Source organism: Sparus aurata, chromosome 24 (assembly GCF_900880675.1).
Source record: "Sparus aurata chromosome 24, fSpaAur1.1, whole genome shotgun sequence".
In the NCBI taxonomy this organism is placed as follows: domain Eukaryota; kingdom Metazoa; phylum Chordata; class Actinopteri; order Spariformes; family Sparidae; genus Sparus; species Sparus aurata.
The window spans coordinates 6,106,029-6,132,983 of NC_044210.1; the positions used below are offsets into that span (position 1 = coordinate 6,106,029).

A 26,955-nucleotide genomic window follows, 5' to 3' on the forward strand; every position below is an offset into this window, starting at 1 on the left:
TGCAAATCCATAGCTCACCCTCCGATTATTCCGACATACATCTCAGCTTGGACTGTAGATAATCAAATTGATTTGCTCGTTCCCACCCACAACTCCTTGCTGCAGTATATTTTCCTTATGAAGCACTCTGGTGGTCGGACCGAACTCTTTCAAGGTTTACGCTGGACTACACACACAGAGAGTGGACTCAAGCGATTAGTTATTTTAACAATTTTTTCACAATCCTCCTAACTTCCTATAATCTCGTTTCATGAGACATGTTTGACTGAAGGAAGTATTGCTGTGCTGAGCCTGCTGCGACTCCATTTAATTTAAAGTTCCCTCTTTATCGGAGCTGCATCTCTCTAATCCAAGGCTGGTTCCTCTCTGATCCTCCATGCCAGACTGAGAATACACATGCCAGACTGCTGGAGCTGTGTATCTGTGGTGTCTTGATGTCTGTGAAGTTTGTATTCACCACTACCAAGCCGTCGCTTTTATTATCCCCGCTCTTCCCTTCTAAAGGTGACATTTGTCTAACTGTTCAATGCCTCGAACGCGCCGCGTAGCAGTTTGGGACCTATTCGGCTTTATAGTCCCGCTTTTACAGTAGGTGTGCGCTGAATTTAGAATTTCAGATAAGAAATGGCACGTCTTGGAAACTGCCGGGCACTTAAACCCCCTTGCCATCCATTTAATTAAAAACAATACAATAAATTACTGGCAATGCTATCAAGAGGTGGGAGGGAGGGAGAAGAGGAAGTAACTGGAGGCAAGGTAAATTATGACCTTATGCCGGAAAACATTATAAAGGGGGGATATCATGGTGTGTGCATAAATTTAAGAGTGCAAGTGCTGATCTGTCAATCATGTGGTGTTGCCAGTGGGGGGACTGAGAATCAGTATGCGCCCATATTTCATGGTACACTTCATGCTGTAAATGCCACAAAATTGCAAATTTGCGCATTTATGATGAAAGAGAAAAACATGTGCATTTGATGTCTAAAACAGTGGGATAACACAAAGCCACTGATGTCTAGTGACCTTTCATTGATGGCATTATATGAGCTCAGAATAATGATAAGATGCAGATGGGGTCTGATATAACAGGAAAAATCACCCCTGCTGAGCCAGACTGCAAAAAAAAAAAAGTATTTTCATGACAATCTTCAACCAACAACTCAGTGACGTGATCCACACTCGTCACCAAAAAAAACCCCTTTATCACTGTTTGCAGCCACCACATTTCACCACGGAAACAGACTGACAAACATCTGTTATAATCTGTAAACCAGCAGGCACATTAGGAGCTTTTGGGCTTATTCCCCTCATCCACTGTTAGACTAGTAGCTTCTCTACTGTGGAGACTTAAGCAGCACTCCCCAAATCCGCTGTGCGATCGGGCGCTCTGTGATAATCCACAAAAATATTGCAAATACTGTATCAGCATGATTTCCAATAAAATCTGAAATAACATAACGTATCAGATGCTCCGTTCATGCCCACGTAATCAGTTCAGATGTAGCTTTAGGGGCAGAGTGAAATGAGGGAAACTGTGTGTTTAGTATGTGTTTTTTCAAGTGTGACTGAAGGTGCGTAAGTGTTATTCTCTAGAATTAAAGGGGTACTGCACCAATTTTACATAAAAAGATGTATAATGAGTTATCTCAGCTTGGGCCTGAAAACTTCAAATTCTTCACAAATATCCTGCACGGCAAGTTTGTAAAGACAGGGGTGTTTACCCAGCAGGGAGGTTGTAACGAAATATGTTGTTGCATTATGGGAATTCTAGGATCCAGCATTTTTGGATATATACCCTCCCCCAAAAGATATGTTGACCGCATTATTTATTCTATGACAATGCTTTTAAAAAGTAAATAAATTAAATAGAAATAAATAAGAACAAGTAGATCATATCAGTGGCATTACAATTCCCAAGTTTCAGCACTATTACAAAACCTTGGGATACCTAAGTACCTCAATTTGCGAAATCTGCTGAATTCGTTCAGGGTTGAATGAACTGAAAGCATCTGATGTGCTTATTTTGAGGTCCACCTATTGTTTTAAATGGCCAAGTGCACATCAAAAGCATTATGAAGTGCTTCACACTGCCTGGACGCCCGTACTGCCACTTTGTTTCAATTCGAAAGCTTCAGATGAGGACTCAGAGACCATAACCACTTTTCTGCAGCCACAGCCATTGGACAGAGCTAAAAGACAAAAAAAAAAATGCAAGGAGAGAGAGTGAGAGAGAAATATTTCAGCTGAGGCACTGCGCCCCGCTGTGCCCTGTGAGGACAAACTGCTGTGAAATCTCTCATCGGTAATGATCAAATTCAGCTATTGTGAGTACTTATTCCAGTTCCATAATACTGAGATAAATGTAATAATTTTCTGTCGTGATTGCGAGGAGGCAGCAGAAGAGGAGACTGTCAAAGTGATGTTAAGACAGAGGTGGAGCTCTTTGTGGGTTTATGACTGTGTGTGTGTGTTGGGGGATCCTCAGGCACAACGGAGGTCCCTAAGGAGGAATATAAATACTACGTATAAATAGCAACATTTTCCTAAAATACTGCTAGTTCTGTGGTGCTGGCATTTCAAGTGACGGGCTTCAATTGACGCATGTCAATTATTGCTTTCGGTGCGTATGGGCCTTTGGTGTTAAATAAAGAACTTCCCAAAAATAAAATCATCTACAGTTAAAGCAAAAAGTTTCCTGATTCCCTTTAGCAAACAAATCTAATAATCCAACCAGGTATTTCATGCCAACTCCATTTAGCCGTACTGGGGTTCAATACTCAGCCCTAAAAATAACAGTCAGTGTGTGCATGTGTTTGTGTGTGGACTGCTGGATATGTAGCACAATGAGAGTGTGGAGTGTTTACATGATTACATTAGTCTGTTATTTGTCTATCTTGACTGCCATCCTTGTGCAACTTCTGCACATATGTGTGTGAGTGTGTGTGTGTGTGTGTGTGCGTTGCACAAGGGGATGGGGGCGTACGTGAGTAGCATACTGATGAGTTCCCAGCATGCGCCGATCAAATTACACTACCTACTCCCATTCCCTTTGCTTGTCTTTCAGTCAATCTGGCCTGTTGCCCCTCCTTTACCCTGCTGCTCTCTCTGCAGGTAAACAACTCGGCTATTCCACAGACTGATGCCTCTGACCGGCTGCTGATGACCTCAGAGGCTGGCCTTGTCTAGGATAGCTAGCCGTTGCACCTTTGTGTATGTTCCGCAATCAGACCTACAGCTGCTTAAATATGCACCCTACCCTTTAGATACTTTATACACCTATTAGCTGGAATATGTGATGCCGAATGTCATTTTTGTTTTCTACCGGGTTAATCGGGCTTTATTGAGAAGCATCTGGAATGCAATGTTAAATGAAAAACCTTATCTGAAATAACAACATGTTACAGTACACTGCCAACTCTGACAGGATGAAACGCTGGTGTTATTTTAGGAAACTTGGCAGTAGATGCCCTATTATCTGTTAATTGAAGCGTTTCTGGGCAACACTCACTCATTTTATTTTTACCTTGGTCATCTCTGTGCTGATGGGAACTAAAAGTGCTCAATATCAAACTAGACATGATGAAATGAATGATATCATATAAAGAAATACAGAAAAGGCCACACATCAGCATGGATTTGTGAAATAATCACATTTTTAGAAAATGTAATAAATGAATAAATATTATATAAATATTGTTTAATGCAGGTCATTAGTTCAAAATGTTCTTCTCCAAAGTTTTTTTTAAAAAAGTACTGTTTTAAACTATTATTTTGTATTGCTGTAATGGAGCCCCTGTAGAAGTGTGAGGCCCCTCTCCATCGCTGAGGTCTTATACTTTAAAACCCAGCTGCTAGTGCACGCCTCACTCACATCAGAAATTGACTCAGGGATGATATAAATCCAAACTTCAGGAGTAAAAGGTAAGAAGAAGTGAATGAGGGAGACTCAACAGCTATACTAGCGACTCTGTCAGGGTGTATTTAAGGCATAGTGGTACTCTGAGCTAAATGCTAACATTAGCATACTTAGTTTCTCACATTGAAAATGCTAATATGCTGATCTTTAGCAGATATGTTTACTGTGTAAACCATTGCCATGTAATGTGTTATGTTCCTGGTTATCAATAAACATAATGCTAACAGAATTTCTCACCTGGGAACCTGGGAACCATCTTCATATCAAATCTTATACCAATCCACCTTAGATGATGATATATTCTACAGGGTAAACAAAATGTTTGACCTGCTTGTAGCACTAGATGAAAAATTAGGCGATCAGTGAAGACACTAGAGCTAATCCTCCTGCCTGGTTAATATAAAATAGTTGGGATATTGGGAGTCTGAACCAAAGCGGTGACTGACTCAACTGACTGATTCTGCTATCCCTAGAGCCAGTGTGGCTAACAAAAAAGACTCTGCTTTCTGCCTTTGAAAGAGAAGTAAAAGAAGGGCGGACAGGGTAAGAGAGATTGAGTCAAAGCAATAGGTCGATAGAGATAGAGAGAGTGAGACACCATGAGTGAGAGAAGAAAGAGAATCCATAAAACACAGATTAGGCTTCCTAAACCAGTTTAATAAAACATCTGTAATATCAGTTGCTGTGCACTAACACTGGCATGCAGAGTGGAGGCAGAGTCCCGCTGAGTCTCTTCACGCACTGCAGGCTGGGAGTGTAAGAGCTTGCTTTGAATCGGTGTGTGTGCACAGACGGACGGGATGTTGTCCTGAATGTCGATCGGCTCGGCGCAGGGCTGGACACCGGGTCTAGGTCAAACGCTTTCAGAGGTGAGGCGCAGCAGGGCCGGTTGACCCAGAGGTTCAGGGAGTGGAGTGGAGACAGAGATGAGGTGGAGTCGGGGCGCAGGAGGAGAAGTAAGTGGGTACAGCTGTTCTAGTGGCTGTACTGTTGGGATTTTCTATAGCGTGGGGGAGAAGGAGATCAGGACCCATTTATATAAAGTTGACTGCATGTAAAGTTACAGGTAGGCTAAAAAATTGTATTAGCTAGTTATGCCCATCACAGTCAGGTGATTGTTTTGGTGCACCTAAAGGATGCAGCAAAGGGCCACAGGTTGGACCTGAACCCCGCTGATTTGAGGGCTACAGGCCTCTGCACACGGGACGCCTGCTCTACCAACTGAGCTAATGGGCACCCCGATATTCAGAATTGTTATGATTCCTGGAATCAGTGGATGTTGTTTATATCCTTTGACTCTGATGCAGCATGCAATCTGAGAAGTAACTAAAGTTAGCAAATAACTGTCGCTAAGTATAAAGTATAATATATGCCTCCAAGATATATAGTAGTGGAAGTGTAAAGATGCAGAAAATGGAAATACTCCAGAACCTCAAAAATGTTATTCAAGCGCAGCACTTGTGTAACCGTACTGTACTTGATTACATTCCATCACTGCCAACAGTGTAAAACTTAAGGAGCTTTAGGAGCGGTCCACCTTAACTCTCCTCCATGTTAAGTCGCATTGGGAGATCGTTACTTCTCAGCTCGCAGGATGGCGGCTAGTGGAACAAGCATCTGCTAACGTGAGTTGTTCAAAAACGTTCTTTTTAGTAAACTCCGTGTTCAAGTTTCATGTTGTGTCGTGCCTTCTTAGTGTTTTAAAAAAAGCGATTTTGATGCTAGTGTAAAAGTGCCCGTAGCACTCCCATTGAAAATGATTTTGACCCGAAAACGAAGAAATGGTAAATCTTAAAAGTGCCTCTTTCGTCATAATCATTCTTTTATATGAAGGTTTGACTCGGGTACATTCACAAAAAAAGCCTAGGTTGCATTTTGGCGAGAGTTTTGCTTTAGAGATACTCAGTGGTACAGAACGAGGACAACAGAACATTTGTGTTGCTGTAATCAGTTAACGTTTGTTTGTTTTCTTGCTCCATAATTGACTTGAAAGAATCAATTATCAAAATTGCTGTTGCTTAATTTTTCTGACAATTGGTTGACTGATTAATCCACAAATTGTTTCAGCACTAATTGCATATCACGGGTGCATTTGTCTTTGCTCGAGCAAATGGTTATGAAGATTATTAAAAAAACACCCCAATGCTTATCACGCATTTTTGGATCTTTTAAAGTTCTGATGATGATGATGATGATGTTGATGATAGAAAAAAAAAAACATACAAAACAAACCAACACCCAATATGTTTTAATACCAGTACTGGACAGTGCTACTAGCTAATGAACTACATCTGAAAAGAAGAGGTACCTTTGTAGACATCAAAAAGGACGATTCAAACATTGAAATGAAGAGGCTAAACTGGCAGGGTGAAGCCCTGTGCCGCATCACTTTGAGTCCGAGGGTGCGGGCGGTGGTGGGGTGGGGTTGGGTTAATCTGAGGCCGGGTAGTAAGGCAGTAATGCCAGAGCTCATGGGGAATTACTGGGGAGATTTGGAGGAAATCTGCTGGCAGCAATTTCCCTGTCGCTTTTATTAGCCTAGATGTGCAATTTGGTGCCGGCTGCTTTAATTTGACAGGCTACGTCTTGCTTGTGTTTTTCTTACCCCCTCCTGACTCCCACATCAGCCGGGTGGTGATTCAAGTTCAGAGATCCGCAGGAAGAAAAGAAAATGTGTCACTGTATATTTGTTATGTAATACAATCAGACTGTACTCTGCCCTGAAGGACAGTTCCTCGTTTGCTTGCCCTCTCTGAAGAGGTTCAAAAGGTCAGAGAGTGGGATCAAGTTTCTTGCTTACGGGCACTTTAACAGGGTGAATTCTTTTCCTCGGGCCGTGTCATCAAAACATGGTCTATTTGCTTTGTTTTCTAGGCCACCCTGCTACCACACAACATAGCCTGTTTGTGTGTGTGTGTGTGTGTGTGTGTGGCGACAAACCGTATCTGTACCGACCCATATCCCCCCTTAGGATGCATGCACACATCAAAGCATCCCCCCGGCAAAAATGCTATACATGCACCTAAGCACGTATTGTCTATCTCGCTGTCACACTCACACACGGTCTCTGTCCAGGCCCACGGGCTCTCTGCGGTTCAGTATGTAAATGATAACGAGGTGACAGGCGCTGAGTAACAGCGGCAGCTAATTGTAAAACATCATGGTCAAAATGGAGGTTAAAAAAACACTGCAGACTGGCAGCAGGGTAACCAGGTGTGAATGTTTCTGAAATATAATTCAGGACGTGCTGACTTGCTTAAACATTACTTGGTAGGAAAGTCAATAGTTTCAGATTGAGAGGCATGCTGGAGCTTAATTACTAAGCATTGTATCTTGCTGAGCCCTTGAAATTAAGTTTGTTTCATTCATAGCAAATCAAACACTGAGTGCAGTGAGTGATTAGCTGCATGCGAGGATGTGAACGCACAGAGGGTACAGAGTACAGCATCTTCATTCTGATTGCTGTCTGATAGCTTTCCCATGCCTCCTTGTGTCTCATTAGACCCGGAGATAAACAGCAACAAGATTTCATTTTCTACAAAACGCTAAAAACACCCTTGCATTTGCTTCTTATTAAGACGGAAAGCCACACTGTGAGGGATGACTGCGAGGAAGGCAAAGATGCTCGACGGAACTGCAGGCAAAAAAAAAATGTGCAGGAGCCGTGCCAAGACGAGTGGGAGTGGAGGTGGGAGGAAGAGGAGCCGCAGCTTATAGCATCGCTGTGTTTCAATCAACAGCGGCTTTGGCTTCTGATCCCGAGCTGGAGTCAGTATGAGTAAGCGCAGATAGAAAAGACGGTGAACAGTAAAGACTATACACATGACAGCTTTGGATGGATCATGTGTTTGTATTTGTCTATTCACAGACATTCAGATACTAGAGAGTTTTTTTTTTTTTGAAAAATTCATATGTAACTCTTAAAGGATAAGTTCACTCAAAAATAAAATTTCAGTTATTATGAACTTACCCTCTTGCTGATTGAAAGTTGGCTGAGGTTTCGCAGTCCACAAAAAATTTCTGGAGCTTCACAGCAGCACAGTTTTGGAGCATTCTCCCACACAACTGAAGCAGGACTTGCTTTAAAACATAATAGCCACGCGAACCTCCCCCCATAAAACAGCTCCATACAGTTTGTTTGGTGTAATCCAAGTCTGTCGAATTTAATTTGAAAAGACATTAGTCCCTTTTTAAGTCGAAATCTTCACTTTAGCTGCAGATCTAAAAGTGTCTGAAGCGGGTGCACAAGCTTGACTGTGTGACAAGGGTGTTAGTAATTGTGTTTTCAAATCAATTTGGGATCTCTGGGGGCCTCCGGAGACTCGAGATTACACCAAACGAGCTCTATGGACTCACTTAATGTTTTTTTTTAGGTCTTTAGTCTGTTTACGTTTTAAAACAAGTCTCTGTTTATTTCAGCTGTGTAGGAGAATGCTGCGGTGCTGTTTCGCGTGACGCTCCAGAAAAACTCAGTTAGACTGGTTGAATTTTGTCTACATAAAAAGATCAGTGCACAAGTGGTTTAAGTTATATGAGACAGCATCACTCAAGATGAAAATAAGTTTTCATGCCCTGTCAACTGGCATGCTCCTGTCTCATCTGGTCATGACGACACATTGTGTCAGAAGATAGGTCATCTCGCATAGCCAGACCAAAATCTCTCTGGCTTGTTTGTATTTCTTTAAACACATGACAGTTGTCTTGGAAAGAGCGCAATCCATGATGCAGTCCCTGCATAAAAACAAAAGATAACAGCTGCTAGCTTGTTTTGTTTGTTCTGTTAGCGACCACATAGCTGGGTAACTTGCCATGTTCAGCATGTAGCTTGCAGGGCTTTAAGTTTTGTTGTTGTAGGTTGGGGATGCTGTCACCGCACAACTCGAGCACAAGCAAACGGAGTGAAATCCTGTCTGTGCCCCTGTGATAAAGTCAAACTGCAGGGGGGAAAAAAAAGCATAACCAGACCCACAGCGACAGCATTCAGGCCTCAGTCCAGAAGCTCTGGAGCGACTTAGGGACATAAGGACCCCTTCGACATCTCAGATCATGTGTTTTTGTGTGGCTGCACTCACATTTACACATATCCTGCCCAAGTCTAAATCTGTGTGTCTCTGTGCTGCGCTGTAGGGTGCCGCTTGGTGCCACCACACATCCTTGGCACTGAACAAAACATTCAACAAGCAAGTTGTCTAAATTAGAGGGAACCAATTAAGAACGCACTGGGTGGTAAACACAATCAAAGGCAACATGTTTGCCATCTAAACCTATCTCCGAGGCATATTTCTTGAATACCTGTTGCTGTTTCTATTTTGTGAGAAACAGAAAGAATCTCAGTGTGTGCGAACAGTCTGGAGGAAGTTTCCAACCGGATCTGAACAAGCAGCAGTTGCTGAGCGGATGCTTCCTGCTGTGACGAGTTTCTTTTTTTTGTGTAGATTTCACAACCGGTGTTTGTGAAATCTGCTGTGAATATATAAGAGGAGGCGAGCTGGATTCTAGCAGAAAAAGATACACACAGCTGTGTGCATAATTCACACTTTTTATTGAATGTCTTGTTTTCACCGCACCTTTTCTCTGTGGACAAGGCAGAATGAAAAATCATAATCTGGTTTTCAGGAGATACTAAGTGTTGTCTTCGGCTGGTATATATTAAGAGAGATTAATAACAGAAATTATTGTTTTTACTGAATGCTTTGCTTTATGTACAAACTTTTGTACTGATGCAGAAAAATAATACTTCTAATGACCACCAAGGGATCAACTGTAGAAAATGTTCTGATTAAGTGATGATTATGCCATTTATTTATGAAAGGTTAGAGTTTTTACACATGCTCAGTCATGTGGATCCATTAACTCTCCTCATGGATGGTATTTTTCTATTCTGATGTCAAACCCTTGAGGAACATAGCACAGGAAACCGCCTGTCTGGCATTCTGTGGTCAGAGTCTCCCAAAATGTGGTGTTAGAGGAAAAAAAAAGACAATCACAGAAAGTTGCCATACCTTGAGGGACAGAACTAATGAAGCGGGTAATGAATGAACTTGCTTTCTAAAACATCAGCTTGCACAGCTGGAGCATAATGGACTGCAAAAACAAATGAGTCACCTATCAGGTAGGTAGTGTCTCACCCACTGATGTTGTTGGCGTAAATACCAGAAACTATTAATGTCCGAGCCATTATAATAGGAGACAAATATCTCTGTGATAAATGGAAGCAACGAGGTGGATGATTATTAAGCAATTCTAATATGCAAATGGGCAATGAGTCACATTTGCAGTCATGCTCTTAGATTGAATGGTTGTGTGTGGGCACATCATGATCCTCCTGACCGGCGCTGAAGGTCCGACGCAGCTTGACTTTCATCTGAATGGGTTCAGAATACTAGTTGCCATTCAGGAACCTAATCAGTTTTAATTTTCAAGACTACAAGACTCCTCCAGTGTTGTGTCTAGAGGCACCCCTGTAGCATTGTAATATAAAGGGCAAAAAAAACTCTACACTGGGGAACTGGTTATGGTGGTAGGAATAGGCAGGACGTCAGCCCAAGAGACCTGAGTTTAAAGGTATACTCCGGTGTAAGTTTAATCCATGGTCTAAATCACTGTGAAACTGTGTTAGACTCCCTCTCGAGACATCAAGTTAGCAGACCGCTAATTTACGGAGTTTTATCAACCTCAGAAACGGCCGCACGACAACAATACACTGCAGTAAATGGATCCAAATATAAACCTCCACCAAAAAGCCACAAATAATGCTCAGAACAGCACCAAACTTCAGCAACAGTACAAATAGGGTCTCAGCACATAGTCCGGGGCATCTAACCTCCGCTAGCTTAGCTGGATTTCTATTGGGAAGCTAAAAACAGATTTCAACTCTCCTCCATCAGCTTCCGGGTCGGGGAAGTCCAGACGCGACGATTACCGAGTGCGGTTAGAAATGCTAAATTCCGTTCTTTTCCCTGTCCGCTCTCGATAATAACTGTTATAAACTGGCAGGTAAGACACATATGAACTTTGATTGCTTTTCCATGGAGACATAATCATACATTTTCATCCATGAGCCGCGGAACTCTACTGCACTCGGTAATCGAGTCGTCGGGACTTCCCGTCAACAGGAAGCTGCTGCAGAGTGGTAAATTTAGTCAGCTTTTCAGTAGAAATCCAGCTAAGCTAGTGGAGTTTTAATGCCCCAGACTATGTGCTGAGACCCAATTTGTACTGTTGCTGAAGTTTGGTGCTGTTCTGAGCATTATTTGTGGCTTTTTGGTGGCGGTTTATATTTGAATCCATTTACTGCAGTGTATTGTTGTCGTGCGGTCGTTTCTGAGGTTGATAAAACTCCGTAAATTAGCGGTCTGCTAACTTGATCTCTCGAGAGGGAGTCTAACACAGTTTCACGGTGTGTTAGACCAAGGATTAAACGTACACCGGAATATCCCTTTAAATCCAGTGTAGAACCAAAAGTCAAAGTTAACTTATAAAAGTTGTGTAACTCAACTTACATAGGTTTAACCTAAACCATTATCTTTTCAGACACCGAACAAAGCAAACGTTAAGCTGCATAAACACAACTAAGACCTTCTCACAACATAAATGGTCCAATACAAGCCTTATTTGAACACCTAACCAGATGTTCCATATTTGTTTTATTGCTAACTTGACTGCAAAACTGAGAGGTGGAGGGTCAAGTACAGCAACATAGTTTGAAGCTTATCATGCCACTGACCATACTGCCATATTTGACAAGCACACATTTTAAATACTATGATTTAGACAATTATAAAAAATAGAATTGGGTCGTGCATGGTAATTTAACATCTTCAAACTCCACCCGGCGAGTTTATTACGCAGGGCAGCAGTCACACATTTGTAGTTTCCAAGCCCAAGCTGGACAACCCTGAAAATGTCATTATAGTATCATCAGTTTTATATTCTCTGACACAAAAGACATTATACAACAATCTTCTTACCATAATGACTGCCACTTTGTACATAGTAATACAAATATGCACTGCATGTGTCTTAATGTATTGTACCGTCAGAATCAAGCCTGAAGTTCCCAACAGAAACGAGGCTGAGAGAAAAGAAACCAGGCCGATTCATCATGGGTGAAATGGAGTGGCAGGTGGCCTCCCCACTAGCCCAGTGCTGTGTCCTCTGGTGTCTTGCTGCCCCCCTTTTGGCTCACCCGTCTGCTCCCCTTCTGGCCCCTGTTATGCCCCATCAAGCCGGGGAGCCACAGTCAGGAGCCCAGACCTCCAAAACCCCTGCCTGAAGGATATGTGTGTATGTGTATATAGCTGTGGACCTTCAGGGCGTTTCCGCCTCTATCAACACAGCCCCCGCTGAGGGTGACACCTGCGAATAACAGTTTAATAGCTGAGTAATGTCTCTGGCCTCCTCCCCAGCTGCGCCTGGGCAGCCTGGTGGGGCATGAGGCAATTGAAAAGCTTTTTCTCTCTTTAGTGTAAACACGCGAACATGTCTGAACACACACACACGTGGACATACACAGTATATATGTTTGTGTAGGCAGAGACACAGTGATATGAGCTGATAAAACAGTCAGGAGGCTGTTAAACTGAGGCACTAGTGCCAGCAGCCGGCCAGCGAATGGGCTTATACATCATATATCTTCATACTCCACCTGCTCCTGATGCTAATGTTTTTCCTTCCATTACAGGTATGTGTGTCCGCTGGGGGAGTTATTTCACACAGCGCAGGGCATTCTCAGGCTGTGCAATCTCTGCAGATACAACAGCTTCACGGAGGTGGTGAGCATCCGTTTTGTTTTTCCGTTTTGTTCCCAAATTTAATCCGTACATTTTGCCGAATAGGACTATTACAGCAAAACGCTTCTGCCCGCGCCGAATATTGATTCTGCAATCTGATGAAGTATTCCTTTTCATAGAAGCCTCTGATTATCCTCCCGAAGAGATTATCAAACAGCGCAACTCAACTGTACACACATTCAAGAGATGCTGGAGAGGATAAATATTTAAACGTATGAAATTAAAGATTTTCAATGGTATATTGGCCACGGAGGCGTTCAGATTGAGCAGAAGCAGGTTTTTTTTCTACTCAGTTTCTGTTTGAGTGCATGGCTGCATCTGTGTCTATAACTGCTCCAACAAAGCCAATACTCATCCCTAAGCATTTTATCCCTAGCCCCGTGCTCGCAGCTGATATTTTATCTTTAAGCAGACAAAGTTTAAATTGCTGCTTCTGTCGGCATATGAAACTTTGTTGGGGAATTTTAAGTATGTCCTCACGGACCAAAACTGAAAAGATATCTGGAACAGCAAATGCTCCTTGGAGAAATGTGAAATAAGGGAAGATGTTACAGAGAACCTGCTATGAGGCGAAGTACAAGTATGAAAATCTTAACCACTATTTGTGATATCTATTAGAACACACTTCATAGCTCTGACAAGAAGACATCTTGAGTCAGACAAAACTCCTGCTAAGTCCCTGTCTTTAAGTAAATGTAAGACATCTGCAACCTCCTTACCAGATAAAATCACTCACATCACAGATAAAATATTCTACTTGATTGATCCAGTCTCTCTTTTCCTCATTAGCTCTGGTAATTATGAGGCGATGATGCAGTGGTCAAAGTCTTAAATTGTTCCCTAGAATCCACTCCCAAGAACAAAGAGGAGCTTGCACTGCCTATCAAAGCAAACATACTGTGATAAAGATGTTCCTATAGGTGCACTGGTGACCATGACCACCGGATGTCCCAATATCTTCTAAACTAAAAGACTGAGAGTTTCTAGTATTGCATTAAAAAGGCTCAGAGGCAAGCAAAGGGTTTTTATTTCACCCACTCTTCAAGTCTATCTATACATTTACAAAAACATCTCGTTCCAGTGTGACTCTGAAAGATACAGTAGCTTACTGCCCTTTTTCACTTGATATCCCAAAAAGAGTGCACAAAGCTCTCTACAGCTCAAGATGCTGCAGCCAGAGAGATCAATGATCCTGTAATGGAGCTATATCACATGAAGCTGGGCATTAGCAATTTGGAGAAATATCATGAATAATCAATAAAAACTTCTTTGGCTTCAAGACCAAGGCATAATCCATTTTAAAATAGCACTCACTCAACCAACCACTGGCTTTAACACCTCTCAGCTCATCAGGGTCAGGTCTCATGACTGTACTGAACACAACCTGAATCCAGTCAAGGTGTATTAAAACACTACAGTCTGTCTTTCTGAACTAACAAAATGAAGACACGATGGTGTCTTGCACATCAAATGCAAACCTTTCTTCTCCTCTCAGGCACTTTCTTCCTCCTAACTTGCTGCTGTATATACGGCTTTGCTGTGCTCTGCAGGGGTCAAAGGGTGTTTTCATACAAAGCCATTTAGTGCATTTCAAACGGACTCTGGTGCATTCTTCTTCGGATCAGTTTGTTCGAGAGGAAGCCTGGCGCTGTAGAGTTAGGATGATTGGAGCTTACTAGACCTCTAGCCCGCTCCTCATCTCTTACTTGAAGCTCGAGGCTACATTAGCTGCTCCTGGCATTACACGGCAGAATCTCCAAGCGAACTTTTGGCCGTGGAGTTGCATAATGTAGGAAGCATGATTGGACAAAGACGAAAAATGCACAGAGCAAAAAGAAAAAGATGAGATCCCTGGTTCTGCTGCATCGGTTTAATAGTTTAAAAGAATGTCCATTGTTAGTCTGAGAATGGTATAGAGTGCAATGCTTGAGTGAGGGAGTAGACTTTTAAGGCTGGTGTAAAAGTTGCCTCCTGAACTTATCAACATTATGACTCACTGGGAAGGTGGGTTTCTAAAATAATCTGGAGATAAACGGCACACAAATGAGCAAATACAGACTCCACTAATAATGTTCATAACATTCCTTATTTCTCATCCTATTTATAGGTCACTCTAATAAACTCTCTATACCACGAAAACTTTTTTCGTGGTATAGAGGTATAACTTTTTTTTCTGCACCAAGTAGGCTGAACTGCAGGTGGGAAAATGGAAAAGGTGTCTAACAATGCTTAAACAAGCTATACCTAATCAACGTCGACTGGCCATGGAAAAATTCTCGAAGTTGCCATAAACAGTGCTTGTGATATGAGATGACTGAACACCTTTATTAGTGAGGTTTTCAAACTGGGACCACCAGGGGACCATCAGTTGTTTGGGGGGAGTCCCCAGAAAAAGCAGGAATAGAAATATTTAACTTTTAGCACATTCTTTGCAAGTTGGAACAAGGCTGTTATTGCTTAATTGTAGTTTATTTCATTGTAGTTTGATTGAGACTTCTTTTTTTTACTTCAAACATAGCAGTACAAAAAAACTTCCTGATGACAACACCTCTCCAAATTCAGGTTATGGTGTATGATGTCTGTCTATTGTGGGCAAAAGGTTTAGGTAACCTTGTATAAGTAAATTCCCTTGAGGCCATGCTTCTCCCTGCCTCATATGTTGATCTATGAAGATTTATCCCTGAAGTCATGCTTTGTGATGAGGATACACTTGAATAAATAATAATGAGAATCTGACTCATCGTACTGTATGCAGGATAATGGGCTCTCTAGCATTTGCCTGAATAATTTCTGCTTTCTCATGCACTCAAACAGACATGAGCACATAGACTGCAGAGACAGAATGCCGGGTTCACCCATCTTTTGCTCTGCACAGAAAGAGTATCCATCTAGCAGCCTAATTATTACTGACAGATGGATGGCAGGGTCACAGCAGATGCACCCACTTAGTACTAAAACCACCAGTGCACCAATTGATCTTGATGTTCTTGTAATGTTAAAACCTTAGAGGACTGAAATGAGAATGGCAGTAGTGAATAATAGTGGCGGGGAGAGAGAGAGAGGAGAGCAGATAACGCACTGACCGAGCGGACTAATTAGTGAGGAGAGAACAAGTAAACCGGAAACCAAGATGAGGAATGAAATGAGTTTGAGAGCTAATCACAAAATCTTGTGATTGCCAGCAAGTGATAATTACCCTTCATAATTTCTCCTGGCTGCATGTTCCTTCCAAACACTATGGAGGGAAAAAGTTAGGCAAAAAGCCCGTCAAAGAAATGGTGGGAGCCCTTCTTTGAATCTGTCAGCAGTGGGAGCTGAGTGGCATTCATCCTCTCCTCTTCCTTCACCGACTAGGTCAGTAAATCACACTCTTTTTTTGTGCCTTTCCTGCCTTCTGCTGAGGTCAGCTCTGAGCGGTCCAGACGTAAGGAGGAGGCATCCATCACCTTTTTATACGTCCAGAGCCTCAGCCGCTTAATGCAGCCTGAGATAGAGCAGAAGACAATCCAATCAGCCAGCTGAGATTCAATCCTGCCACATTCCCGTGATTCTGCTATTTTCGGAGAGAAAAATGCAGAGAGTTGCAGAAAGGGGCTGTTCGGGGAAAAAAATAAAATAAAATGCAGGGATGAAGACGGCTGCATACTGCGTGACTCAATGCATTCGGGATAGATGCAGGTAAGTATGTGCAAGTTGAATACAATGTTTGTTGAGAGGGACATAATTTCCCAAGAGGCGGTTCTTTAAAGGGACTGTGGTTCAACATAAACACAAAATTGATGAGCGCTCTCACATCACGGACTGGAGCAAGATACATTTGGAGCCATTTTCTGGAAACAGCCTCTCGAGACTAATAAGATGTTCTCAGAAAAGAGAATTAATGTCCACTGCATTGTCCCCCTCATTCCTCAGATGTGTGTGCTTTGTCAAAACAGGGAATGAGAGAGTCAGTATAAACAGATTATGTCTACTAGAGACAATGGCAGATAGCCGACATTACGCCCCACTGCTGAAAAGAGCCTATTAACCTCAGTTTGGGTGCCAGGAAAACAGAAGATAATCCACTGCCACACCAATTTTTAAACCCTCAAATCCTCACACAGTCGACGGCTACCCAACCTCCGTTTGGTTGTCCAAAACTGGGTCCATGCTGATCCCAGAGATAAGGACAAGATTTGTGAGGATAAACTGATCTAGGAACTGCTGTTAGAAGGCAGCCTGTATTACCTGGCCATTAAGTTGTTGCTATGGTATTACACAGGCCATAAAGGTTGTTGCCAAGACAACCTTACACAGGTTGAGTAATGCTGGAGGTGCATGATTCCAGGAAGTCTTTCCATGGCTTTTAAGGAAACCAAGTCCTGAGTTTTAATGCAAATTTTCATTTTTTTCCTTTAAATTTTTAAATAAGTAATTTACTTAAGTGTATACTGTGTGACAGGGAGGGAAACTAGTTACTATACAAATTATTAGGCACAAGTATGAGGGCAAACACCAACTTGATTGGACAGGGAGGAACACTGACTGTAGATAAAGATAATATGAAAATAATCTATAGTTCAGTAGCTGTTTAGTGTACTGTAAATGGCAGACTACTGGTGGACAGAGCTGCAGCCATCTCCTATTGGCACTGTTTAGATGGTGGCCAGTTTCCTCTGATGTCATGCGAGATGGGAAATTCAAATATCATACTGCTGTGTTCCAGGTTTCAAGACATATAAATATAAGGAATTTGACAGATCTAAAATTTTCCACTGCCTCCCAAGAGATCTGCAACTGAAAAGACAATGATAGTGGAAACCTGAGGGGACACTGGGTCTTATTTCAAAATAAAACAACATTTAATAACCTATTAGCCAGCTAACATTAGCATAAAACCACTTCCAAGCTAACATTATTTGTTAGTTTAACATGATGGCTTCGAAACGATGTAAATATGAACATACTGAAATATCAATGCACACATGGTCTATCACACTTTACAAGTGCATTATAACATAATTTTAAACTAATATCAATACAAGTGCACTTTAAACTTCAATGCTTTAACTTGGACTGCTGGCAATCAGAGCTGTGAGGCAGTTTTTCCTGTCAGTCTATGTCGCCTGTTACCACAACGTAACATCATAATACATTTTGCATCAGGAGAAACTCCACAAATACATTTTAAAGTCTACTTGAGCACACGGATTGAGTACAATTCTGTACCAATTCTTAAATCTGTAGACAACGTGATGTTTTGTATGTCATACAGCTCATTCTCAAATGTTACGGTCTTTAGTTTTTCATTTAGTTTTCCATGCGATATTGCAGCTCTTCCCATTCATCAAAGCCACCTGTTGGTTTGTAGTAGTGGTGGGGTAGTAAAAAACTGCCATTTTTAAAAAATATACCCCACGGTTGTCTGAGATCAAACTTCACTGCCTCTCCTCTTGCCAAGTCACTGTCCACTTTCAGAGAGTAGGAGTCGAGGAGGGGTTTGGATTTTGTTTTTTGTTTGGGGGCTGACTCTACATCAATAATAAAAGGTCTCAGCACATGTGATAATCAAACATAAATTTGGAAGACTTTTAGTTCTTTATTTTCATCTAAAAAATGGAGTGTGTTCACACGCACTGAGAGGCTGAGTTGGTCGGCATGTGCTTGTTTGTATTCTGCCGCAAGGACATATTAAGATTCAAATCATGTCTGCCTCCCATCTTGATAAATGGAAAGAGTCTGCAAAAACTTCCCTAAATGGCCCTCTGGCATGGCTGGGGAATAAATTGAGCTAATCAAGGGTGGCCTCACAATCACTGCATCCACAAAGTAATCAAAGAGTTGAAAAGGAAACACACTGTGCATGTAGATGTGAGAGTGTGAGTGGATGTGTGTCAGAGTCAGTTTGAAGATATCTCCTCGTCCGGGCACTAAAAGCCACTTTGGAGCATAGCGGTCATAATTGGCGCTTTTCCGCCATTCATTGTACATGTGCGTTGTCACAGCGCACGTAACAGCCTCTCTGTCACGGCTGTATGGACGCAGTAAGCACACAAGCAAATGTCTACATTAATAACCACCTCATTCAGTTGACAGGCTGCTCAGGGCGACCCCGGAGAAATGTAGATTTACGCAGCCACAGCGAAGATGTATGGTAAACTAAATGTTGACACTCAATAAAAACGAGCTCTTCTGCTCAAATGGCTTCTTCATGTCAGGATCCAAACCTCAGTGGAGGCAAACAAATGACTGAAAGGGGGATGACTTTGCAAAGTCCCAGTTAGCTTAACCCTCCTCGCTCTTCTCCCATACGGTTTCATTCTGTTCAAAATGAAACAAGGCCAAATAACAATCTATTCCTCTGGGCATGATGACCGTGGAATAAATCCTGGGATTTGGGCAAAACAGCACACCTGCTTTCCTTGCTAATGGGCACGCTCGCTCTCCCTCCAAAAAGCGTTTCCTGCATCCAATTTAGTCACTGGCGAGGATATTCTCAGAGGTGGCAATCGCAGCAAACAAACAGTGAGTGTGTGTGTATGTTTCTTTGACCGGTTTCCCCTGTGGAGACAGACTGAAGCCTGATGGATAACCACTCGGCCGAGCTGCTGTTCTTTTCTACGAGCCTGGGTTCGGTTCCCAGGGGTAATGCTACACAAAACTAGGTTGGAAAGGCAAATTCCACACAAGTTCAACCTTATCATCTCACATTTTGGGCTCTGGATGGCACTTCAGTTCGAAACACTGTTGATTTTATCTGCAGGCACAGACTAACTTTTAACATTCTGACAGCTCCTGCTGGCTTTTAAACACCGCTCATTAACCTTGTGTCACTGTCTATGAAAATCTTTGTTACTTATGCTCATTTCCCCCAAAAACGCCTTAACCTAACAAGCGCAAAAAGCAACAGCCTAAAGCTAAACACTCTGCAAAGGTGAATCGGGTATAACTACACATTAGAAAATATAAAACTGCGAGCAGACATTTAACACATAACCGGAGGCAACGCTGTCCATGATCATTCAAAGGTTAGGGTGCTCTTAAGTGCCAGCTTGTGCCAGCGTTACAATTTTGCTCGCTCACTCCAACGCATTTGAATGCCCTTACTTACTACCAATGTTAAGCATCAACTAAATATGTAAGTCACCTTCTCAACTGTCATCAAAAAACAATCAGTTCCACTAAACCAACAGGCAGTGCTCAGCTGCCGCATAATGAAAATGTGACATTGAAATCCAACGTGGGAAAAGTCACAGAAAACTGAACCAAATCACACTGTCTAAAGGAAGGACAAATGCAAATCTCTGATTTATAATGGAAAGTATGGTTCACCTACAACCTCTACAGACTCCAGGTTTCAATTGCCGAATGTTTAACAGCTTTCCTTGAACCAGTCTATGCCAAATACTTTTATCATCGCAGCAGAATCCTGTGACTTGTGATTTTGTCCTACCAAAGATCACAGATGGCCTGAATCAATTTGACACCTTGTGACACACAAGGACACGAGTTTCCGCAGGTAGCACAAAAACCTGCCTTTCTCACGCAACCCAGCATGGCCAAAGTGTTCAGTAAGTCTCTTGAAACAGGCACTGGTGAGCAGAGTATTGGTGTAATGGCTCAGTGATGGGAACATCACTGAGAGGACAGAGAGAGGCTTTTTCAAAAGGCAAAGGTCCATAATCCCCTCTGTTTGTTACAACAAGAGGGTATATCAAGAATATGTTGGACCTGAAACAACTCCCCCATCCCCTACGTCTCTCAGTGAAGAGCCCTTGTTGAATGAAGGGAACTGAAGCGAGGGAAATAGACATTGCATTTGGAAAGGAATTACACAGATATCCTCCTGGATATCCACTGTTCGGAAGGGCAACCAAATCTATGCCGGGATTAAACGCGATGTACCTTCACAAATCTCCTTTGAATGTGGCAGGGCTTCAGATATATTCTTTTTTTTCCAAGTGCAGTTGGATCATTTGGACTGAGCTTGTTCTGCACATTATATATTGTGTTTTCACACAATCATAGATGGAGAGTGGCAGACCTCAGGAAATACAATATCCTGCCTGTTAGCATTACTCAGGCAGGAAAATGAATACAGTATTAGATGTCTTTGATTTACAATGGAAAGACAAGACAGTGATCGGCACTGCAAGCACACGCAGGCACACACACGCACCTGAGATTCACTGACCATATTTGATTGTTCGTATTCCTTGCCTCTGCTCCCTTCCTCAGCTTCAACCCCCTCTTTCACCGACACTCTGTGCATCTTATCTTTGTCGACCCATGCCTCCCTCGCTCACACACCGCTGCCTCTCCTGTTAAGAGGTGGGACTGCTGTGAGTGAACAGGCCCTTCCTCTGCGCAGCGCTGATAGAGCCTTAATCTGAAGACTGATGCCCAGGAAGAGGCTGATTAAAGGGGGCCGATGAGGAAGAAGGCAGGGCCTTATCACGGCGAGTGAAAGCATCCCAACTCTCTGTGCTAATTGGCCGGGGAGCGAGTGGCCAGCTGCTGGGCAGAGATTGGGTCACCTGATGGCTTTCCTTTCACACTGTCACTGGGTATACTTTTACGCACTCTCTCCCTCGAGTTTGCTCCGTTTTAATGAACCCGGCCTTGTGATCCACAAAGCTTGCTCAAAGCTGAGCTGACTGTGCTCCAGTGAACTCCCCCACCCCAAACGGGGAGACCCTGGGAAGCTTGATGTAATTTTTTTTGAAAACCGGACTCAAAGAGGGTGGGGGGTAGGGGGTGTCTTGACAACATTTAGTAAAGGGATTAATTGAGCTTAACAATAGGGCCAGGGAATCACTCGCGGGATCGCTGATATAAATGCCTTGTTTACACAGGAACATTTTCTCATGACACCCCCTTGATACTGCACCAAATTGCTGATATAATTTACCCACTAAAACCTGTCCAAACCTTCAGGCCTCATGACAGTGTTGGTTTGGACAAGGTCTAGGGCAAGAAATTAATTACTTTTTTGGGGTTTTCTCAGAGCTCAGCTCTGTTTGGCTTCCTAGACCCAAGACCTCGACACAGCAGCAAAAAACTCACAAGAGAAATAATGAATCCAAAGATTTCACTGCAATACAGAGACAGATAAAAGTGCTTATATATGCATGCTGATAAAGGTATAATGTTTTGCCCACAGTATCTAAATGTTTCTTTGTGTTTGTCCGTTGTGGCCCTGGAGGGAAGGTTACATTTACACAAAAGTCCTGTTCAAATGAAATGTAACCTGACTAATAGGTTATGTTAATTAGTATTTATGGTAATTGGACTCTTTCTGTATTCCTTAATCTATGTAAATTTCACCGAGATATGGGGAATGACAGGAAGTACATTCCTACAATCTCTCCGACCCTTGTACTTTACATTGTTACTTTCTGGCAGCTCGTGTATAATTAGGCCTTAAGAGGAGCATTTTAGACATAAAATAAAATAGCTTAAACCTCAAATGAGGCGAGGAGCTCTGTTCTACATGCTACCAGTACAAGACGTCTGCTGGATGTACCCTGGTCCCTTGTCATCGCCCCTCATCCACCCCCAAACTGCCTGCATTAGCATAAAACTCTTGTCAGACAGCCTGCGAGATTCAGCAGAAGTGTGATTGGAGAAAGAGAGGGCTTCTGGAAAAAAACTATGTGAAAAGGGAAGAGTGCTAGACTAGCATCAAGTCTAGGGGGGGAAAACTAATTTCCCCAACCCAGATCTGCACTACAAGCAGAATGGATGCGAAGCCCCTTAAACGTGCCAAGTTCAAGCCCATTTCAATATTCGCTCTTCAGCAAATCTAATACCTGTGACATTAAAATAAAGCTGCTTCCGCCGGATTTGTGCTCTAGCCTCCCTGATAAGATCAACAGGGCAAAGCAACACTTGAATACTGACAAAGAAAATTGGCTGCGAGTGCACTTCAAATCCACATGAAAACGAGACCAGACACTCAGTCCCCCCATACTCGCAATTTTGAGCATAAAATCATTGTAAAAGTCTCGAACAGAGAACTGATTACTAAGATTTTGGGTTATCAGAGGTGAAATAAAAGCACTTGTCAGCTGTTTCGCAAAAACAGTGAGACATGGGAATATGATGATAAATGTATGAGCAAACCATCTCAGGGATCACTACTGACATGTGAGAATCTATAAGGTACAAAGCCACAGACGCTGCATCCGGAAAGGGTTATATCACTTTGTGTTACAGAGCCTTAAGTGATATGTGGTGTCACGCTCAGACAGGTAAAAAAAATTACTTATTAATCCATAGGATTTTTTGGAAATGTCTGAGATTATATCTGCTGACGTAGAGTGTTTTCTTTGTTCTTCTTTCGGCAGATTTTAAGACAAACCACGACAACTCCCTGGTTGAAGTTGAAAAGTGCAAATCAGCAGGAAAGTCCTGAAGAAGATATCAAAGATGAAACTGTCAAATTCCCTGTGATTTAACAAGCTGTACTGCTGCATGTAGCCTCTCACTTAACCTGAGTGATAGCTGGTGAATAAAAATAATGAGACATGGGGATCAGATCCACAGAGGTTTATATGTCCGTTCTGTATGCACAGAGGCACTCAGTGTTCACAAGGAGGATCATTCCACATCACACTGAGATTGAACAGTGTATTTTTTTAACGAAGTGTGCCAGTCTGCAAATCTTCCTTTCACGGTGAAGATAACTGAGTCTATAAAGAGAAATGCATCACCTGAAAAGCAGCGCAACAATTGATTACTCGCTATGTACTTCTCCATAAATTTGCTCACTAGCGTCTTGTTAGTTACCCAAGAGTCTGTTGGGGAATCATGAATACTAACTGACTGGAATTTGGGAATGTCCTTACTCTACATCACAGCGTTACAAAACCTTAAACAATCTATGATTAAAATATTCAATAACAACACTGGTGTAATTAAAGAGGACCATAATGTTCGATCCTTTCAAACCGTGGAGCCTTCGATGAGATGACAGAGACCCTCTGTAAAATGCCTCAGGAACTTGGGTGATAAAAATGTTGCAGTTTTTCTACCCTGAAGCAGAATAAATGTCTACAATACACACGCAAAGAAAAAGAAGTAATAGTCAAACTGACACTAAAGTAGATGTGGAATCATATACTTACGCTAGCTTGCCAACAAGAAACAAACCTTTTTAATGCAACAATCAACTGAAATCACAATTTTATTTTCATGACATTTCTGCGTTTGTTTGGTGTATATATATATATATATATATATGTATATGTCTTAGTGTCCTATGTTAAGCAGAGAGAGAACTTAGGACCAAGGAAACACACAACTCTGCGGAATTAGGGCTCTGGGAACAAAGTACCGCAGAGTCATAGGGACCTTAGAACATAGGACCCTGGGAGCATAGGACCCTGGAAACATAGGACCCTGGGAGCATAGGACCCTGGAAACATAGGACCCTGGGAGCATAGGACCCTGGGAGCATAGGACCCTGGAAACATAGGACCCTGGGAGCATAGGACCCTGGAAACATAGGACCCTGGGAGCATAGGACCCTGGGAACATAGGACCCTGGAAACATAGGACCCTGGAAACATAGGACCCTGGGAGCATAGGACCCTGGGAACATAGGACCCTGGGAGCATAGGACCCTGGGAACATAGGACCCTGGGAGCATAGGACCCTGGGAGCATAGGACCCTGGAAACATAGGACCCTGGGAGCATAGGACCCTGGGAGCATAGGACCCTGGGAACATAGGACCCTGGAAACATAGGAACCTGGGAGCATAGGACCCTGGAAACATAGGAACTTGGGAGCATAGGACCCTGGGAACATAGGACCCTGGAAAGACATGGCCGTGTGAACATTTGACCCTGGGATCATCAAACCTGGGGAACTTAGGGCCTTGGGAACATAGGACCCTGGGAAAACATGACCCTGGGTACATAGGACCCTAGGATACATGACCCTAGGAACATATTACCCTGGAAATTCCTGACCATGGGAACAAAGGACCCTTGAAATGCCAAAATAGTCTACACGTATAAGCACAAAATTATACACATTATAATATACATATACATTATAAATAAAGTAAAAGGGACAGAAATAGAAAACGTATTATCCATTATGTGACCAGCTGTGTTTCATCATGTGCACTGCATATGTGTGCATACTGGTGTCCACTTGTTTGTGCCTTGTAGGTTGAAAGTAGCATGCTTCCTTTCAGGAGAATAACCGTGTTGCACAACACGAGCCTCTGACATGCTGCAGGATACCGCTGGCTCAAACTATTCAAGAGTGAAAAGAAAGGCAGGCTAACATACTAGAGACTGGCAACATAACCAATCACACTGGCTGACTAACAAATGACATTATGACTCCTTGGCAAGTTTGCCTCAGCGTGTTGATCCACCACGACATTAAATGACAGTTTTTACAAGGGAGAGTGAAGAACTGGTCCCGGTCAAACTGCCGTGTTCTGTGATTCGTGAGACGAGTAGAGACAAGCCGCAAGAATTAGAGGGGCAGAGACACTGAAAGAGACAGACATTAAGAATTAGAGGTACACAGAAGCTGAGCGAGACAGAAAGAGAGAGAGAGGGAGCAAGGCTTTGCATGGTGTAAATCACTGGGCCTGAAGCATGGTGCCAGGCCTGCCAAGCAGCTGTTTGGTATGCAGTGTGTAAAGCCCGTTCTCTATCGGAGCTGACATCCCGGGCAGAGGAATTATGATGAGAGATGATTGTATCATGACTGTAATTGTAAATGTAAATCCTGCTGCACGGCCACCCTCTTTTTTTGTGCATAACGATGAGTTGCCCAAACAAAATTTACATTACACTTCATATCGTGCGGCGACTGCATTACTTTGACAAACAATAACCATTGACAAATGAATAACATAAAAGGAGATGATTAACTCCTGAAAAAGCAATCTGGGTGGATAATTTACGCTGCGCTCACGTGCTGAAGCTTCCCCGGGTGGGACTCGTGTTTTCTGTGTATGCATGTGTATGGTTTTGTCAGCAGAGATTTATATTGTGTATAGTTAGCGCACAGGAGGCCCACACATTCACCTGTCTTTGTCATTAGAGCCTCATATCATAACTGTTACGCTCTAGCTGGAAAACTTCTGGTATTGAAGTTTCTAGTTAAAATTAAATGCCACATGTGATGGAACAGCTGCTGATTCCTCTCAATATCCAAATAACAACAAATATGTGCCACAGCAATTAGAGCAGTGTAATCACTGGTCTATGGTGATTATACAAATACACAGACAGATTTGAAGGTATGGTCTATCGCCTTCTGTACAGGACTCCAGAGGCATCTATCTCATGTGGGCAGCGCAAGGAGACTCGACGCTGCATTAAAACAACAACCGCAATTAGTGTACAGAAAAAGCTATTTGTTGCTGCTCGTTTTTCATCAGCCAAAGAGGTAAATGAGCTAACAAAGCTGGCTCAGATTAGCCTAATTAAAGAAGCTAATTGATCCTGTTTTCTTTATACTAGCCCTCCTGTCTTTGGAGGTTTGCTTACAATGCTACATGCCACACCTCAGACCCATCCTTTTTAGGGATTGTGCCAGACGTGTCAGTTCACAGAGTATGTGACCATGCAAATAGCTTCTGTTTTAACATTTTCCTTTTGTAATCATCTGCCAGATAACAGCTTCTGACGACAACCAGACACGCTGGAGGTAAGGGAATGGGATTTCATTTATGCTGCTTGCAGCATTTGAAAATGACATTTTTCAGCATTTCTTTCTATAAATAATATCCAGCTGTGAACAGTTTTCATCTGAAATAAACTTTTTATCAAAAAGTAAAAAAAATGATGAAAACTGTTGATAACACGATGTGTAGTTTGAGCACCACAAACAAAATCCTCAACATCAGAACTTTGAGAAACAGATATCTATAAACCTTTGTGAAGAAAAACAAAACTATCTGCATGAGCAAGTAAGAAAATCTGTTTTTATGGATGACACTTCAAATCAATTTCAATGTAATCAATCTTGATGCAACTTGATTGGTTTAGCTGTGTCATATTACTGTGCAATTATTGTTTTATCTAAACCACAGACTGTGACCAAACTTTGAAGAAGTTTTTTTCAGACTCTGCAGGGGCCTAACTGTTGTTACCATCATTCAGGTCCTAGACTATAAAGACAATTAAAAAGAGGAGCTGCTGTTTTGAGGTCCCACCAATTCCCGCCCACTTGATCGTGAGCAGAGCTCAGCTGTCGATAATGACATCACAAACTTATCAGAAAAACTACTGAA

General features: G+C 42.4%; 1 protein-coding gene and 1 long non-coding RNA gene across 5 annotated transcripts in view; one reads left to right on the forward strand and one right to left on the reverse strand.

The window, feature by feature from the left end:
• Positions 1–26,955, reverse strand: part of LOC115577155 (interleukin-1 receptor accessory protein-like 1) — a 290,011-nt gene that overhangs the window by 41,838 nt on the left and 221,218 nt on the right. The window lies entirely within an intron of this gene.
• LOC115577156 (uncharacterized) lies at positions 4,690–23,554 on the forward strand. The gene is made up of 3 exons (XR_003983033.1): positions 4,690–4,872; positions 12,600–12,690; positions 23,037–23,554. It is a non-coding gene; the product is annotated as an uncharacterized LOC115577156 (long non-coding RNA).